General features: G+C 37.6%; 1 protein-coding gene across 2 annotated transcripts in view; it reads right to left on the reverse strand.

Annotated features, from left to right (window-relative positions):
* DERA (deoxyribose-phosphate aldolase) overlaps positions 1 to 17062 on the reverse strand; it is a 96521-nt gene that overhangs the window by 68276 nt on the left and 11183 nt on the right. The gene's annotated exons all lie outside the window — the stretch shown is intronic.

Genomic DNA, 17062 nt, shown 5'->3' on the forward strand with positions numbered 1-17062 from the left:
TAAATACTTAAGTGAATTAATGTTGCGGCTTAGAGGAATCCTTGATCACTACCCCCTTCCTGTAAAAGCTGCACTAAGTTCACTGACAAGTCATGGTAACACTGTCCCTTAGACTTACTATATTCTGAGTCATGATCTTATTGTCTTTGAGCATCTAACACCAAACACAGTGCCTGGCACCCATGTATTTCAACTTTACCCATCAACTGTTCATAACACAGGTGATCTCACAGTAAACTGAACACAGACCCTTTACCTTCCATAATTAATCTCATTTCTATGTCCCTTTAGCAACCTCATGCTTTTGAAAGATCATCTTCTTAGAAGAATCTTAAAAGACCACTATAGAAAAAAGGTTATTTATTAGGAGATATGTCACAATTATAAATTTCTTTATGATATGATGGGGAAAACTGCTGATTACATACTTATCTATGTAATAATACAAATAATAATGAAAATACAGTATATGCATCTGCCACAAAGATAAGAACATCGAGAAAACTAATTCTTACAAACGATGTTCTCTTTTCCTCCTCCTCTCTCTCAACTGCTTCCTCTTTTCTCATTTCTATTTTATTCTTCTTATCAATATTAATGGTAGAGAAATTCCAAGTTAGTGTGTGAGAGATTAATGATATTTTTATCTAAATATCAGCAAAGAAGGAGCAGTTTAGTGCATTTCTCCCCTAATTAAATTATTTTGTTAGCCAAGATCATTTAACAAAACAGATTTTTAACATTTCAAATCCATCTGTTCCTCAAAGACACTGCACGCGTTCTTGTTTGTCTGCTGATGCAACTTCACACAGAAAATGGGCGTCTGAGGTTAGGTAAATGACATCTGCCTCTATTTTCCATCCAAAAACTGATTTGATCAAAGGTAATCCCAAGGAAATAAAACCAGACAGTCACATGAGACTCATCCTGATGTAAGACTATCTATAAGAACCCCTCTCTGCCCAAGGTAGAGGAGGCTGTAAAATTGTTTTAACTCCTAAGAATGGTGATTATGTTTGTGGTAAAGATTGTTTCAAGAGGACAGTGAGAATGAGGGAAGCAAGGAGTTGTGTGAAATGCAAGACTTCCCACCAAGCAACTGCTGACAGTGGCCAAAGGAGGGATGCCTAGGATTCACCAAGGCTTTGAGGGGCAGTCCCTACATCCTAGGATACTTCCTGGAAACTCCCCCCACCTCATCCCCTCACCCATACCACCATTCACACCCCTGGGAACATTCTGTTGGAGAGGGGACGGAGGCAAACCTAGACCCTTCAGCCATCTGCCCCCCCCCAACCAGAATCTGCTTCTCAAGACCATCTTTCCCTCTCTGCCTTCAAATCCTGTAGCACAGGTTTTTGAGCCTACTGGGTATTCACTAACATATTACATCATGTTCTGTCTCTGGACCTGTGAATGCCTGCTGTTCCTTCTGCCTGGAATGCCCTGTACTTGCTTGCCTGTATACTAGCTTGCCTATATAGTGAACTCTTTCTCAACTGAGGTTTAAGGAATAGGCATTTTTCCAAAGCTGGAGAGGCAACAGGTACAGGAAAAGGTGCTCAACATCACTAATAATCAGGGAAATGCAAATTATCAAAAACATAACAGATAACAAATGCTGGTGAGGACAAGAAGAGGAAATCTGTCCACACTGTTTGTGGGAATGTCAATTGGCATCAATTGGTACAGACACTATGAAAAACAATGTGAAAGTTCAAAAAATTAAAAATATGACTACATATGATCCAGCAATTCTACTTTTGTGTATTTATTGGAAGAAAACAAAAATCACCATTTCAAAAAGATATCTGCAGCAACATTTACAATAGCCAAGATATGAAAACAATCCAAGCTTCCATTGACAGATGAATGGATAATGAAAATGTGATACAAACATACATACACAGGGGAATAGTATGTAGTCATAAAAAAAGAAAGTCTTGCCACTTACAACATGGATTGACTTTGAGCACACCATGCTAAGTGAAATGAGTCAGACATAGAAAGGCAAATACTGTATGAACTCACTCATTTGTAGAATCTTAAATTTAAAAAAAACTGAACTCATTAAAATATAGACACCAGATTAATGTTAACCATGTGTGGGCTTGGTAGAAGGTGCAATGGGTGAAGGTGAAGAGATACAAACACTGTTATAAGTAACTCCCAGGAAGCTCATGTACATCACAGTGACTCTAGTTAATACTGTGCTGTTTATTTGAAATTTGCTGAGAGAGGATCTTAAAAGTTCTAATCAAAGAATTTTAACTATGTGGTAGTAAATATTAACTAGACTTATTGGGATGAGCATTTTGCAATATATACATTTATCAAACCATTATGTTGTCTATTTGAAGCTAATACAACGTTGTGTGTCAATTATTATCTCAGTTAAATAAGTCTCAGTTCAAACACTACCTTCTCTGTTAACCTTCTCTAAAACGTGCTACTTTTCAACCTACTTTCAGCACAGACCTCTTCATTCTGAATAACATTAATGTGTCTAAATGTTTATATTCCCACCAGTTTTGGAAAAATTCAAGCAAAGTGCCTAACACATGGTTGGCATTTAACAAACAAGGCAAAAAGGTCCCACAAAGCAGAAATGATCTAACTTTGGATAATGTCTTCCCCAATTGCTTCTTAGGGAAAAAAAAATTTTAATGTCTACCCTTTTTTTCCAGCTTTTTTGAGGTCTGACAAATAAAAATTTATTGAATTTAAGTTATACAACATAATGTTTTGATACAGATATAATGTGAAATATTCACCACAATCAAGCTAATTAGCATATCAGACTCACACATTTACTATTTTCTGTGTGTCTGTGTGTATGTGTGTGTTGTAAACATTTAAAAGCTACTTTCTTAGCAATTTCAAGGGCACAATAAAGTGTCAGTACTATAATCACACAGAGCTCCAGAACTTAGTCATCTTGCATAACTGAAACATTGTACCTCAATTACTTTTTTTTTTAAAGATGCATGTATTTTTATTTATTTATTTGTTTGTTTGTTTTTTGTTTATTTGTTTATACATGTACTGGGTACAGTCAGAAGACGTGGGAGGGTGAGAGAATTCACCAGAGCCAGAGCGGGGAGCAGAGCAGGCAGAAGGACCCAAGTACACTGCTGAGGGAAGCAGCGGGCGGCAGGAGAGGTCTGTGCGCCATGTGGGACCCTCCTCCGGTGGCCGGGGAGCAGCCGGGGATCGAACCCAGCGCTCAACCGCTGCGCCACCGGGGAGGCCTTGTACCTCAATTACTTTTGATTAAAAAGGATTTCGGCTTTCCTAAGAAAAGTTGGGACTGAAGCTAAAGGGGTATACCTGAGGATGTTCTCCTTAAAAAAAAATTTTTAGTACCGTTCCCACCAAAGGTGAGAACTCTCAAGGCTCATTCTGATATTAATCAGACACCACTTGCTAGAGGTCTCTGCAAACCATCTAACTGGAAGAAGTAATAGGATTACTTCTTTCAGAATATCAGCCCCCTGCTAAAAACATCATTAGCAGTCATAAAATTATCCAGCCCCATATTTAATCCGGCCACAGAATTTGCCTCTGTGACTGCCCAAGGTGATGAATTATATAAGTGACTATTTCATTTTATTAGCACTTAATTTGCAACTCTTTAATTCATCAAATAACTCTTGTTCTCATATGATGGGGTCTGGGGATAAGAAAGGACTGAGTGGCCTTCATTATGTCCTTCACAATTTTTAATATTTTATTTAAGTACCCTTTAGCATCTCCTATCTAGGAGAAGTAATTCTAACACATGCAGTCGCAGCAGGACTGTAGCTTTTCCTATGGGGCTAGGAGGAGTTTCAAGTACATGTGCCTTTGAGGAGAAAAGTCATGAAACCCTAATTGGAAGGTGATAATACTCTTCCAAAAACTCTCTTGTGAAGAAAATTCTACTGTTTCTCTTAGAATGTCATTTTGGTGGCTTTCAGACCTTCAATTGGTTATCAATTTGTTCTCAAATACTCTCTTCATACTTATTGTCCTTCCTGATTTCACTTCAGTGGACAAAGACATTGTTTTATCAGCAAATTTACTCTGAAGTCTTCCTATCTCTCACTTCCATTTGTGTTTCTTTGGATGTTCTTGCTCTTCTTCACAATAGTCCTGAAACATGTAAAACCACATAACTCTAGAAAAAATTGATTTTATATGTTTGATTTTAACCCTTGTTGCAGATGGAGATAAATAAATTGTGATACTTCATCAGAGACCTTTCCTCTCAAATTTGAGTAAACAGAAAAAAACTTTCCATGCTTTTTTTTTTTTTCCATTCTTTCTGGGTCTCTCGGTCTAATTGGACCAACCAAATGTGTTCCCCAGTGTTGTCCACATTTCCTGATATGTTCTGTATAGAGTTTTATTCCAAGAATCTATTATTGAATACCTCTTTCTATTATAGACACCTAATTGTCTATTATTTGAGTGTGTTTTTGATTCTTGCAACTTTCCATGAATTGGCCATACTGTCCCATATATGCAAGTGCATGGCTCAGAAACAATTGCTGGATATGCCCCTTTACTTCAGATTTTGAAGCTAGTGAAACATCAACTTGATCTTCTCACATCAAAGATGCAAAGTAAAAATAAACAGAGAGGAGTAGAGAGCACTTATAGGAAATGAAACATTGTAGAAAGCAGGAGAAAAATTGAGAATAACTATAAATGATGTCCTCACCCATAAATCAAGAATAGAAAGCAAAGAAATTTTTTTTAAAGAGGCATCCAGAAAACTAAGGGGCTTTTAGAAATTAAAAATGTAATGACAAAAATGAAACGCCCACTAGTGGACTTGAAGGATTAAAACTGAGGAAATCTTACTGCCACATTTTCCAAGGAAAAAGTGAAACAGAAAACAGGAGGAAAAAAAAAAAAAAAAAGAAAATATCAGAGAATCAGTCTAAGAAGTCAAATGTCCAATAACAGGAATTCCAGGAATAGTAGATTAAGACTATAAAAGGAAAGAAATTAATAAAAATAATTCAAGGAAATTTCCCAGGACTAAAGGCAAGTATGGCCCATGAATTGAAAGAGTTCAACAAGTGGACAAGGCAATTAAGAGAAGGCAACCCCACACTAAAGCATTTCACTATGGAATTTCAGAACTCTGAAGATGAGAAAATGTACACACTTCCAAAAATGAAAATAAAGGAGACCACATTACAAACTGAGGCTAAGAAAAGTATCAAATTTGTCAACAGTAATGCTGGATAGATGTAGGAGTGGAAGGATGGCTCCAAACTCCTGAGTAAAAAAAAGAATTTCAAATATAAAATTCTATACTCAGCCAAACTACCCATTAACTATATCTGAAGAATGAAAGTATTTTTTCACATTCAAAGTCTATATTTTCAGGCAATCACTCATGGTTGTGCTACACCAAAAATCAGGAGGAAAATCATGAGAGAGGAAGGCATGGAGTCCAGTTAACAAGGGAGTCACATTAGCAGCATGAAAGATATCCATGGAGGATGGTGAAGGGACAGCCCTGGAGAACAGAAGTGTGACAGGCCTAATTCACAGAAGCTGAATTAGAACAGCAGGACTGTTAAGGACTGTAGAGATGGTGTCTCCAAAAAAAATTAAAATCTAATAAATTATACATTCAAATGTATCAAAAGAAGAGTTTCTGGCAGCTAATGTGGCATTAAATTATAAATAACTACACAGGAAAGTAAACAATGAGACAATTCTGAGAAAATAAAATTGTGTATCAAAAAATGCAATCACAGTATACCATACTACAAAAAAATTGATATTCACATAGTCACAATAATAGAAATACCAAAAATGTAACCAACTAAAATTATATTATCATAGAGAAATGGAAGACAACATTTAGGTGCAGAAGTGAGGAGAGAAAGTGTGAAAGAGCTAAATCTTTCCCATCCATAGCAGAAAATCAATGAATAAAGTCATAAATTAAAAATTTAAGAATAAACAGTAAAAGCATGTTATTTAGTAATTTGGAGGTAAATACTAAAAAAGAAAAAGATGCCTCTGGAATGCATAAGTTGTGGATGCAGACAGCTGGAATAAGAGTTTGCTGTTGACTCTTAATGACTTTGGTCTTTTTGAAGACATAAATAGAGATATAAATAAAGATGTGCATATATACTGTCAATAAAAATTAAAGTGTTTTAAAAGACAGCAATATTTTATAATTAATCAGGATGAACACCAGCAGGCCTATGCTATACACCAGTATGGGGGCAGGGAAGCATAGTTTGCATACCTTTATTTTCTCAAAGGGATCTTTTCAAAAGATTAGCTGACAAAAAATACAGGAGTGAGAGCTTGAATCCCAGATTGAAACTAAACAGCTAACCTCACCTCCAGATTTATAAATTGTTTGATATTTGTAAATGACTTTGTCACTCTAGTAGTTTCTCCAACAGATTTACTGTTAGTCATATATCCAAATTTAGGGACCACAAATTATCTCCCAAAAATTATCTAAACTTTATCTTGCTATTTCATATTCCTCTGCTTCAGAAATTTCCACAGAAAGCATAACATTATACTCCTAAAGACAATACCCTTGTTACATCAGGACTCATATTCTGAACTTAAGACAACTGAAATATTGCATTATCCCAAGTGTTTCACTTTGAAAGGACAGCAAAAAATACCTAAGAGGCCAGAAGATAAAAATCCTTTTACAGTCCCTCTTACACTCTACCTAGTCTATGCTTTGCCTTTATGAAATGGGCTTATTCTGTCAATCTAAGTATTGGTTCTGCAGTCTGTGCCTATGACTAGTATTTTACATGTGTTCATATGTCCCTGTCAAATCTGGAACTCATACATTCTCACACCAAATAATGTTGTAGATTAATCCTTGAATGGGCATGTTTCAGAAATTGTCATCTAAAAATGAGTTATTGTTTTCAGTCAAATTAACATCTTAAATAAATTAAACAGACAAAATTCTCCCATGTCACAAAGAATATACAGTAAGACTTACTAAACCACACTTGGGGGTTAGTATTTTTACATAACCTGGGAAAACTCATGAGAGTTTCTCTGGCCCCTAAATATGCCCAGTGTTCAGAAAGGATCATAAGACCTTATAGAAATATATCAAGGAGCTAGAAAACTTTGCCCCCCATTGGGTAAAGAGCCAACATTCAGTCCTTTAAGAAGATGTAATTATTCTAGGAGCTAAGAGCTTTAGAGAAATCTCATTTAACTCTTCCTTCTCAAGGAGGGACTTAATGACAGACTTTCCTACATGAAAATTTGAAATGTCCAAAGGTACCCTCTAATTAATTCAGGCTATAATAGAAAATATTATTCATAAAACTGTTACCTGTGATGGATGTCGTGCTAGGCAGACAAGCTACAGTCTGCAAAGACATGCACATGCCAAAACTGACCTGTACAAATTAATGCTGTCACCAAATCATAAAAGTAATTGAAATACTACAGAGTCAAACAAACTCAAAATAATAAAACTATTTCATTTACATAAGATAGTGGTGAGGATGATGTAGAATACACAGTGTTGATATCTAAGTCTGCATAGTAAACAATGTTGTACACCAATGCTACTTCAATTAAAAATAAAGTTAAATGGATACAAGTATGTTAAGTTCCAGAAATAAAATCAAATGCAAATAAAAGATTATATAAAATCTATACTTATTTTTTCTGAAATCTATTCCATCATTGCTATTGCTCAAGATCTTCCTGCTCTCACCACACACTGCCCCACTTAAGTCTCATTTCTGGAAAAATCTATTATCAATCATTTGTACTTTACCCAGGAATTTAAGGTAATATAATATATGACCTCCTGGAACATTTACATTTATCTAAGGCAATTTATCTAAAGTAGTTTACATTTGTCTAAGGTAATTTATACTTATCTAAGGTAAGATGTAGTTAATTATACATAATTAGTTTATGAGGGTGTTGTGTTAACGTATTTTCAAAAATTTGTGAGTTCATTTTATTCCCGATACTTAAAACCTTTCCTGGAAATTATTTTGAAGTGACCTGTTGAGAATCTCTATAATTTTGTTATTAAAATTTGTATGTTTAAATCTAAAAACCAATGTCTGCATTCCAAAAACATGTATTTTACATACAGATATATAGATATAGAGAAAGCTAGTCTCAAGAATAGTGGGTAAGCATGTGCTTGAAATTATTTACCTAAAACAGTCATAAGGGGACACCTATGAACTGATCAAATGAACACACACTCAATAGCCTGGGTATTGATCAATATTCAAAGATGCTGATCACAAAAATAGACCAGAAAAAAATAAAAGAATGTGGCATGAGTAGATCTTCATTGGGGGAAAAAAATACCCCACTGATAATAACTTTTATCCAATTTCCACATAAAGGATAGTAAATCACCATCAAAGTAGGGAACACAGGCTCAGTTTCCACTCCCATCACACTCCAGCATGCAAAGCAACTCCGACTGCCCTGGTTCCTTTGGACTTCTCCCTCACAGCCATGTTATTATACCCCGTCAGCAAGACCCTTGGTCACTATCAGTTACATTTTAGCATTAATGTCAGCACTTTCCAACAGCCCTACTCTATCTTGAAAAGGAAAGGCTCAGTAGTTCTTGACAGCACCCTGCAGTCCTGGCATAGTGCCAGTTGCTCTATATATAACGCCTCATTTAACTGCACGATTATTCTGCAACCTAGCTTTCATTCAGTGTACTTTCTAGGTGTGGAAGCTCAAAAACATAAGTAGAAGAATCAGGACTTGATTACCAAACAATCTATCTTTAAAGTCCAATTTGTTTAAAAAAAAAAAAAAGAGCTGTATTTAACGGGTAACCATTCCAAAACATGCTTACACATATGTATGAATGTATAAATGTATGTATTTACAGAAATGTTTAATCTGGATAGTCGAGAACTGCATAATCAAACTCTCAAACAAACAAGACATTATCCTTTGAATTCTAAATGAACTAAGTTTTACAAGAAAAGGAAATATTTGTTTTGTGGCTACTATGTGGAATGTGCACGCTTACATCACCTGCTCATGACCCTTTAATTTGCAGAAATATCAGCTTCTTTCCAGATCCCTCCTTACCCCAGTCTCCTGCTCTCCAGTAATGCCTGCATCTTTGTATTTAAACACACAGAGGAGGAGCTTGGAGTGTAGGTGTGCCCCTGAAACAGCAGGTATCTAACATGCTAAAATACCCTGACTACAAGCAGACAGGGCTTGGACTGATATAATCTCCCAAAACAAACAACCCCCTGCTACCTTATAAAGCACTGTGATTGCCAACATTGTGTGGTAATCTGTTCAAAACTGAATTCTGAGTGGAAATCACTCCCTGCTGGGTGCTGGTTCACGACAGCTTCCCACAGCACCTGATCTCCTCCTACAATTTCTCCTCAGGAAGAAGTGCTTCTGTGGCACAGGTTGTGATGGGGTGGCTGGTTTTCCCAGTGCGTTCAGATGTTCTGTGACAAGTCATCAAAAACTGTAAGGCACCAGCACCCCTGTTTTAGAACAGAAGTCATTAGATGTGCCAACTCAGAAGAGTGTCTGAGTTAACGCTACAGTAACAAGTCAGCTGCACTCTCGTCTTCAGTAACAAGTCAGCTGCACTCTCGTCTGGAAGCATGTCCCCTGGTGGTGCACTGCAGGAACACAGGCACCCCATGGCCCCCTCTGCTGAGCCCAGGGGGCCAGAAACATAATGGAGCCTCTTGATGGTATCAGCTCTCCAAAGGAGCTGGGTCTCATCCAATTTTCACAGAGAAGGCTCCTCCTGTCTGCAGGACTGAATTTCACAACTGATCTAAAAAGCTGAGGATTTCTTAAGGTCAACCACACAAAATACAAGAGTGGATAAAAGTCAAATGGCAAAATTTCAACAATAACAAGAAGGCCCCTGACAACCAATATTCCCCATGGCTAAAATATTTCAACTGCACAATTCAAGTGCCATTCATTTCATGGTACTTGTGAAAGTTACCTTCCTTGGGGAAAAGTAGCTGTTTATACCATCAACTTCACACACGGTGGAAGGAAGTGAATTTTCTTTTCTTTTCCCAGAGCTTTTAAACATGGAGAAAGGCTCCCTTAAACGAGAAACCTTGGGGCTGGGAAAGCTGATAGTTGGTGCTTGATGCAGTCAGAGTCAAAATTTCCCCACCTCATAAGAGTATCCCTGACATTAGCTGACACTCCTTTACTTCTCACTGCTTGCCCATGGCGGGTCCACCATATAGTTCAAATTGCAAATATAAGAGTTGAATTCTAAAGTAATCATTTCTGTTTCTTGTTCTGAAATCACTATAAGAGAAATAATGAGCAGGAAATGTAAAAGCCATTAACTAAAATAATACTTGGAGATCATCCATAGATTTCCCACCTGCCTTTATCTTGGGTGTCCAACTAAGATGAGTAGTTAGCTGTCACTCATATATGGAAGGTGAGGTGGTATGAATAACTGAACACGTGAGTACATAAAGAGGCAATGTAGTTTTCAGGTAAAGAGCAGTCCCTCGAGTCACAAGGAATGAGGCTGGGTCCTGACTTACCACTCACCTGCTCTATGAAGGATAAAATGCCTTACCTCTCAAAACTTTCAGTCCTCTCATTTGTAAAATTAGGATAAAAACAGTACTGACCATAAAAAGCTTCTGGGAGGACATACATACAAGTCCTCAAATATTAACACACATTGTAATTTCAGATTTCATCTTCATGAGGCAAGGGCACCTTCCTTTCAAAATCCTTTAAAGAAATCAAATTTTAATTTTGTTAACATCATAATGATCAAGGAGTTACCTAACATTATGTTTTCTAGAAATACATCTCCAAATAGTAGAGGCAAAATGGCACGATTTCATTTTGAAATTTATTTTTTAAAAATGTAGAAAAAAGAGGGAGGCTAGTAAATCAAGTGTGGCAAAATACATTTTTGTTGAATCTGGTGGGGGGGGGGGGCAGGCATGACTTCATTACACTAGTTTCTCCATATCTGAATGTTTGAAAACCTTCATAAATAAAAGGTTAAAAGAATCAGTTGGTCTATCAATATCTATGTATTAAGAATCCATGACATGACAGTTAACCATCATTAAAAAAAATCAGATAAACTCAACTTTACCTTTCTGGCAAGTTGTCATGAACCGAAGACTAAGTAAAGCAAGGGGCTCTGACATGCGAATAGAGTTCACAGCATCCACATATGCTGTTTCTGTACCTGTCTCATCAGGGGAACCACAGCCAACTTTTTCAGAGACCAGGGTTCCTCATCTGAACCAGAGAACAAAAATCGATTTGAATGACTTATTTTCTCACTCCTTCCAGTGGAAAAGAACCCCCCCCCCATTACGTATCATTGAGAAATGAATTCCTTATACATAATGGATGCCTTAGGGCATAAGGCTTAACATTCTTGCTGAACCACCACTGTTGAAGGTCACTAGTTTTTAAATTTTTTATTGTAGTAACTCCGGTTTACAACACCAGGTATGTTTATGGGATAGGTTCATCTCTACAAAGATTTGTTCTCACACCTCCACCATCAGCAAAGCACCCACACACAGTCTTCCACCATAGCCCACTGGGTGTCTTCCCTATAGCTCCCCTCTCTGGCAGCCTCAGCTCTACTGTTAAAAGTTCAAGAGTTTTTTGGCTGGTTTTTGTCTGTCAGAACCCTCCTTTTCTTAGTTTACTCAACTCTAGCAACCTTGAATTTCTGTTTTCCAGCCAAGTGTATATTTGAAAACAGAAAATCAAATGGGAATGTTTATGATAGAAGACTAATTGCCCAATCAAAGGAGTCCAAAAATGTATTAAAAATACACTCAGTGAATCAGAAAAGCAGAGCAAGCTGCCACCTGATAGAGGAAGGTGGTTCTAAAAGCCTTGGGAGTCAATTTACACTTAAAATTAATATTTACTGACTACTTATGATGTAGAGGACTTAGATAAGGAGTTGTCTGCTTGTACTGATGATCCTTCAAATCACCAAAAACAATGAAATTCTGCTCAGTGCTCTCTACCTCCAATAGGAAGAAAGTTTCAGTTCCACATCTCTGTGGGATGAAGCTGGTTAATTTTAATTTCCTTCTTGGTATCTATGAATTTTCAAAATTTTCTATAATGATTATGAATCTGAGGGCAAATTAGGGAGAATCAGGCAGCCTCAAGGACAGTGCAGGTGGGGACCTCAGGAGAATTAAGGAAGGCTTCAGAGATAAGGGCAGCAAGAAGAATGTAACTAATTCCACTGGGAATAATAAACATCCCAGGACCAAGGACAACATTGTTAATGCTGGCCTTGGTTTCCCTCAGGTGATAAAGGGAGGTGGAGTTTGGGGAAACAGAGAGTGGTTTAATTTATGGACAAATTAGGAGGGCAGCAGACTCATGTCTGGTAGATCACCATCCTCCCCTTTGTCAGAGTGCAGGGAAATTTATGCAAGGGGGAGATGAGAAGGGGTCAGCACCAGTGGGCGCCAGCCTGTTTTTCTTCAATAGCTGATGTTTAACTTTCTCTTCCCTAAAATGCAGGGGTACTCATCTGGGAGACTGGGCCATAAAGATAAATCTATCAAAAAAGGGGGAAGGTGCAACAAGGGGGAAAGACAAACCTGTTAGATAAGGAATGTGAAGATCCCCCACTGAGAAGCAGATTAAGTGAGACCACCAAGAACTAACCAATCACAAAGAGACTGTTGGAGCTTTAGAATAATGAGGTCTATAAAGAAGGTCTATATTCCCTGAGACAGGACTCCACTTTGGCTTCCTTGCCCCTCCCTGGCCTGGTTTCATGGCCTGGGAGTCCCACTTTATTTCTGTTCCTTTTCTCCTCAATAAACTTTTTCTTTCTCTAAACAAACCTGCCTCTTCTCGCTTGCTTGCCTGAGCGTCTGCGAAGTTCCTGCTGCGGCTTCGTGAGACACCAACCCGTGGTGGTCTAGTGGCTGGGGCTCAGCGCTGACCCTGCAGCCTGGGATCTGTTCCTGGCTGGAAGACTAGGCCTGACAATTCCGGTATCAATTATATTATCACCTTTATAATTAGGGGGAACCATTTTAGAAAGACATTTATGATAGGAAAATTTCACTCCAGGTGGCATAAGTGTTAAGCTCACCCCCACCCACACACACACATAAAAGAGTATAAAGCCTCTACACTGATTCATTCTACCAAGTTCACAGACAAGTATGCTTATGGACTAGTTATCATCCTTGGTGTTAAGGAACATGATCGAATTGGTGAGAAGGAAACTTCCAGACAAAAAGATTTCAGTATTAAATCAAAAGTGTTAAAAGACATCTACTAACCACATAAAAGAAGTTTTCATGAAAGTGAAGGGATTTAAGCTTGACTTCCAAGGCTGAAGATTATTTCCAAACTTCCAGTGAGCAGAGAGAACAATGTCAACGGGAATTCCAAACAGAAGCAACGTTTGCAAAGAACAATGAACCAAGTCAGCCTGACAGGAGCAGAGCTTGGAGAGCAGGAATGGAGCCAAGTGACCCAGGATCCTGAGAGAAAGAGAGGAGAGAGAGAGACGGAGAGAGGCTGGATTTGATACACCAGATGGCAAAAAGCCATTGTACATTCCTATAAAAGGCAGCAACCGATTCATTCATTTAACAAACACTGAAGAAGAGAATTACAAATTACATGCATAATAAAAAGTACTGTTCTAAATGATAGGAGAGATACAGAGACTTAACAAACACAGATCCTGCCCACAAGCAGCTTATTAACAAAGACCAGGACAGTACGCAAACACATGATGGAATGAGGAGGTCCAATAACAAAAGGAAAGGCCTCCAGGATATGAGTGGTTAACACTCCAGATGAAGAGACAAGTCTGTCTTCACAGAGGAGAGGAAATAATGAAAGCTGCATTTGAGGAAGATTTCAGGAATAATGGCTACCTTATTTGTCACTCTTCAAGTCAAGATTGCTGAATATTCACACTCATTTTGCAGATGAGGAAATTGTGATGCCTCTGAGAGGTCAAGTGACTGGTCTAAGGCCACCCAGTACATACACATCAGGGCAAAATTTCAAACACATATCTCCATGATTGAAACCCCAAGCTGAATCACTGGGAAAAAAACTGATTTCCAGAACACTTTCTACACAGCTTTAGAGCAAAAATCATTCACTTATTTCAATCTTTGACATCCCATTTCAACAGAAGAAAGCAGAGATTCCTATTTCCATCCATGTGGAAATTCTGAACCCATTCATTATTTGCTGATAGCACTCTTTGTCCCCACCAACTCAGTCACTTCCTTTTACTAAAGACAGATTACATTAATTTCATTAAGATTATATACTTTTCATGAAATGGGAGTACATGTTAAAGGAACCAAATAATAAAAATAGCAAATCTTAGAAAGTTAATTATCGCTTGTTTGATTTGAACAAAAAAGAAAATGTTTCATCGAACATAGACTTTTCTGAGGCAGACACAAAACATCTGCAGTAGAGACAACAGGTACAAGTATGAGGCCACCATCATAATGGAGTATGAGCCCAGCATGGAAACAGAAAAAGAAAGTAAGAGATGCAACTGTAAGATAGGTTTTTATGGAAGAAACTGTAAGACGATAATTCATACTCTGCCAAGCAGAGGAACAAATACGAAATAAAGAGACTTGGCTTATATGAAGATTTCTGATATCAAGAGGCACACCCATGGAACATTTAGAGAGAAAGAAAATAAGTAATCATGTGTTGAGTCATTCAGTCATGTGCAATTATAAAGTGGAAGAGGGGTCAAGTGATCACTGGAATCTGGCACCTTGATAGCTACATGGCACTGTGATGGGCAGAGAAGGAAGCAAAAGGTATGAATTCCAAGCACACAGAACATCATAGACCTACAATTCCATTGCATGGTAATTCTAAGTAATGATCAGAACACTGAAAGTTCAGAACCAGAAGGATTTTTGAATCCCTTGTATGGTTTTATTGTATTTTTTAGGCCTCATTTTTTAGAGAAGTCCAAAATCGAGCAGAAAAAAGTACAGGTTTCCCTTATGCCCTTTGCCTCCACCTCCACACACAATGGCCTCCCCCATTATCAGCATCCTCTAGCAGATCCGTGTGCTTGTTGCAAATGATGAATCTCCTTTGTCATGTACTTGTTTCACTGATGGCAAAAGTCCAAGCCAGTGTCCTGAAGTCACCTGCCCAAGGTTACAAGGACGAATACTACCTGGGTTTGAACCAACATGCCCGGGTTCCAACTCATCTCCTTTACAGATAAACCAAGAGTGCATTCAATGAAGCATGCATGGCCAAGGACAGATTCCCTGACATTCACTCTGTGAGATGCCTAATTCCAATTTAACCTGCAAAGCACCCAAAAAAAAATCTGCCTTCCTTTAGGACATAGAGAGAGCTCTAATTTTCTGGGAGACACCTCCAGTATTTGTCTAGACTGTACATGCTAATCACTGTCTCTCCTGCAGCTTTTCTGTAATATATAATTACTAGTGTAATACTACAACCAGTCAAACAGAATATTCATCTGCAGATGAAACTGATTATTTTTTTTTCCTGGAGCCAGATCCATGGAAGTGTTGTCACTGATAAAACCCATAACAGATCTGTGCCTAACCCAAGAGATTTCCCACAGTGTGTTTAAATGATTATCCAAAGGTTAAGAAATACACCAATGACAGATTTCATCCTTTCAAATAGGGCAAATGCATATTCGAATGGTGAGCAAAATTTGCTTTACTTCAAGTTTGATGAAGGGAAGTTCGTCAAGGACAGGGTCTCTCTATCCCTAAAAAATAAAGAAAAAATAAGCTTTGCTTATAAAGATTTCAGAATAAAATATGTAGTTTCTATTTTTTTCTTTGGAAAATTACCAGAAGCATTTAAGGTTTTTCCTGCATAATGAAGGAAAAAATTATCTCCCTCAAAACAGCAGAATACACAGCTTGAATTCCTTTATCAAATACAAATATGAGGACCCTCATCATCTCCCTTCTGCCCTGAGTCTACAACACAAAATTAAAAATCTCTAAGGAAACATGAGGAAACATGAATGTGTTCTTTTTTCCACCGGAAAATTAACTGAATTATTCTTTCTGGTAGATAATGTTTCATGTTCAGGAAAATGGAGATTTTTAGGGTCTATCCCCTCCAATCCCCACGACATGGAGAAGATACCCTTCATGTCAATTTCTAAAATCAACACAAAGAGCACTGCTGGATTATATTCTTCCATCAGCCATTGGCATTATTTGAATAAAATATGCTCCTTTTCAAATACCATGCACTTTTCAGATATATATGCACTTACTTATCGGCCTTACCCTGTTTATTTTTCTGATCTGATTTCACTCATTTCAACACACTTCATTTATTTCAATCAGAAAATAAAAGGCTAATTTCTTCCCAAATTTGCTTACAGAAATTTTGCTAACCAAAAAACCAAAAAAATGATATAGATGTTAATATAAATGTAATTGATCAGATTTGTCTAAAAGTAATATAAAATCTTTGATGAGTCTCTGCATCTCTAGTTAATCTGGGTGACTCAACAAGGTCCTGCATGGTATTGAATCTTCAGTGTCCATCAGAACCAGTTCCTGGGCTCTTCCCCCAAGTAAGGATAGTTAGAGCTTTTATCAGACTCAGGAATCTGCATTTTTAATAAGCAGCTCATGTGATTCTGATTGATTCAGAATCACAGGCCAGTCTCAGTCCTAGAAAGCTAACGGCAAGGCAAGTGTTGCAATGTACTGGAGTAAGCATAGAGAGAGCCTGAGTATCTATTCCTACGCATGTGACCAGAGGTTTAACTTCCCTGTGTCTCAGTGCACTCAACGGTATCAAAAGGTTATTGGACTGATAACTAAGATGCCTTCCTGCTATAAAGTTGTGACATGCCAAAAAATGGCAGCTTAATAAATGTGGGCACTTTAACTTTCCTAGACAAGAATATTTGAAATATTTATAAGTAATATTTATTCAAAAATCTCTACAAGAGAGAGGAAGAGTTTCTATACTTTAAATACTCCAGGTACTGAATTAATTTTTAAAT

Source organism: Talpa occidentalis, unplaced genomic scaffold (genome assembly GCF_014898055.3).
Source record: "Talpa occidentalis isolate TD23 unplaced genomic scaffold, MPIMG_talOcc4v2.1 talOcc4.16, whole genome shotgun sequence".
NCBI lineage: Eukaryota > Metazoa > Chordata > Mammalia > Eulipotyphla > Talpidae > Talpa > Talpa occidentalis.